Below are 3,333 nucleotides of genomic sequence, written 5' to 3' on the forward strand. Positions count from 1 at the left end.
TTTAGATGATATCGCAACAAGTTGCTATATGATGGGTTCGTTATCTTTGTAACTTCGTATATCTTTGATTCTGTTTTCCAAATTAGATGTCGGTGTGAGTTCGGAATAAACATATATACGATTTGGTAAAATTGTAACACCCCGTTTTCTCGTTTTATTAAATAAAGGAAAATACAATTTATTATGAGTCGGGCTAGTGTTGGGTTAAATGGATATGAGTTATGGACTTGAGTTATGAAGGAAAGACCATGGGCTTAAGCCCATGATCCATAAATATATAAACCATAATCACCATTTAATTCCTCATTTACACATATCCCATACACCATCTAAAACACACACTTAAGATCTCTCTATAGTTTCTCATTCTCTCTCAATCCGAAATCACCAAGGAAACGAGCACCGACCCAAGGTAATGATAGTATGATATTGTATAAACCCAAACCCGTAGGATTTAGTCATGAAACGACGAGCCGACCCCGTTATACCGTTAAAGTCACGAAATCCAGGTGGAATCGGGTATAAACCGAACCTAAGATGAGCTTAGGGTTCATCGTAGCTCAGATTTGGATCGAATGTGACGAAAAACGGTGAAAAACGTTGGAAAAACGAGCTGAATCTCGTTTTTCTAGTGAAAACGCGTTTTTCCGGCGACGGTGCCGGAAAAGTTAATATGAGGTAAAAGGGTGTCAGGGAATGTTCTGACATTCCCTAACCCCTAATTCACTAACAGGAAGTTAACAAATTAGAGGTAATTCGTTAACGGGGAGTTAACGAATTAGAAGCATTTCGTCATGCGATTCGTTGAGGATAAAATAACGAACTAGCTTCTGATTCGCCATGACCATTCGTTAAAGGAAATAACGAATTAGATGGAATGATTCGTACATGGACTGGTTCGCTATGGACTGATTCGTTAAGGGTCTAGTTCGTTATAAGGTTCAATTCGTTAAAAGGACCAGTTCGTCATAAGGTCCAATTCGTTACAAGAACTAATTCGTTAGGGACCAAGTAACGAACTAGAAGTTTAACATAATGACAGAATAGTCCCTGGACTTAGAAAAGAATGATTTAATTACAAAGAAACCCTTGAACTTTTAAGTTAGCAAATTAATTAATGATTTAAAATTCTAATGGAAAATGTGTTACGACAGTTAATGAAAATAAAATTTTTCAAAGCTGACCTGGCAGCTCGACCCCAGCCAGGGGCTCTGCCCCTTGGACCCTTATAGGGGCTGCCTCCCCTAGACCCCGCTGCCAGGGGCGCTGCCCCCGGACCCCCGTTCGTTGAGGGTTATAGTTAAACTAGAAACGCGATATAGATATGATAGATAATTGATACGTGTAATTGTTATAAAGTTAGTCGTGCACAGCTAAGGAAAGGGATTACAATTAACGGTGAACATAATCGAGTTCAGGTGAGTTTCTAGCCCCATTCCTTGTTATGTTTTCGGGGTTGTGTGCATACTCGATGTGATTAGTTAATACACTTATCCTAAGTGATAAGTGTATGCCATACATGTTTTATGTGAAAGGTATGATTGACTGCTTGTCGGTACATGAACGATATTCGGATATTGCATGTACTGCCAGGTAAAGGTTTGATGATAAAATTGTTGTATGTGAACAATGAATGACGTATGTATGTATGTATGTATGACACTTACAATTATGTATATAGAAAGGCATGGTATGAAGGTATGGAAGAAAGGGTGACCGGACCCTAATAATATCCGAGGATGGAGGGTACCGGACCCTAATAATATCCGAGGATGAAGGGAGACCGGACCCTAATAATATCCGAGGATGAAGGGAGACCGGACCCTAATAATAATATCCGAGGTATGTAGGTTGAAATGCCCTTTATAATGTAAGGTTAGCTATAAATGTGTATGGACAAATGAAGTGCATGTTATGTATGTAATGCGTACCTTCGGGCACGTATATGTGTATGTAAAGTAAGTTATGTGATTAACTAGAACTCACTCAGCATAGCTGACTTTTAGTATGCACGCAGGTTAACAGATTGAGAGCAAAGTTCGAGAGATTTAAGCATCCTACATGCTTAGACTCGAACAGAGATTGGGGTTTAAGTAAGAAAAGAAGGAAGATGCCAGTTCAAGATAGCCATGTGTTACTCAAGCATGCTCAGTAAAGGTTAAGTGTATGGTTAAATATGTATGTTAGTGTTAGCTTAATTGCTATAGAAAGGATATGTGAATGTTAGGGATAGGATTAATTGATTGTTTGTTTGATTAACTGTTTAGAGTAGAACCAGCACAAATAAACTCATAAGAGGAAGTGTATAGGACACGGAAAGTAACGTGATCAGCTAATCACAGCTGGCCACTGTTATTACCTGTTAGCCTTACTATCCATGTACTAAATAGTTCCTTGAGTGATGACGTTTGTGTTTTCCTTTCCAGGATACGATGGCTGGATCTAGGGCAGTTGTTGGAGCAGGAGGCCGCACTGGACGTCGTGGCAGGCCTCTTCGTGCCCAACGACCTTCGGTAGAAACAGCTTCCAACACCGGAGCTGAAGGAAGCGCAGCCGGAAGAAACCCTGAAAACAATGAAGGGGTCCAACTCAATCCCTTAATCCAAGCAGCTATTGTACAAGCTGTAGCCACTACAGCGAAGAACTTGAACCCAGAGGGGTCTGCTGGAGGCCGTGAGAGAACTGCTGAAGGAGCGGAAGGAGGCGGTAGGAAGGATGATGAAGGAGAGAGGGAGGCTTCGAGTGAGGTAAGGTCTGTGAAAGTTGATGATAGGAAAAGGGGTCGAGGTGGTTGCAACTATAAGTCCTTCAAGGGTTGTGACCTGCCGAAACTGACTGGTTTGGGAGACGCAATCGCTACCCTTCAATGGATAACCGCCATGGATAAAATTATCCGTATTAGCGAGTTCCGTCCTGACCAAGCTGTGGGTTATGCTACTCAGTCATTCGGTGAAGAAGCTATGTATTGTTGGGAAAGTGTGGAACAGAGGAAGACCCGGGATGAGATTAAGGCTATGAAGTGGGATGATCTGAAGGAGTTAGTGATGAAGAGGTTCTCGGTTGAAATGAAGTTTTTGATTTTGAAAGCGGGAAAGATGACACACCGCGAGTACACCACTGAATTCAACCGCCTGTCTAGGCTGGTGCCGGACATGGTGAACACTGAGGCCAAGCGAATTAAGTGTTACATCAGGGGATTTCCACAAAATGTTCGCGTCTTGTTCAAGGCTAGTAGACCTGCTTCCTTTGATTCTGCTGTAGGGCTCGCAGAAATGGTTTACGACGACTTGTCGGCAGATGACGTGGTGGCGGAAGAGAAGAAGGATAAGAAAT

The sequence above is a fragment of the Bidens hawaiensis genome, unplaced genomic scaffold, assembly GCF_021521415.1.
Source record: "Bidens hawaiensis isolate Kalapana, Puna unplaced genomic scaffold, B.hawaiensis_p1.1 tig00009445_1, whole genome shotgun sequence".
Taxonomy (NCBI): domain Eukaryota; kingdom Viridiplantae; phylum Streptophyta; class Magnoliopsida; order Asterales; family Asteraceae; genus Bidens; species Bidens hawaiensis.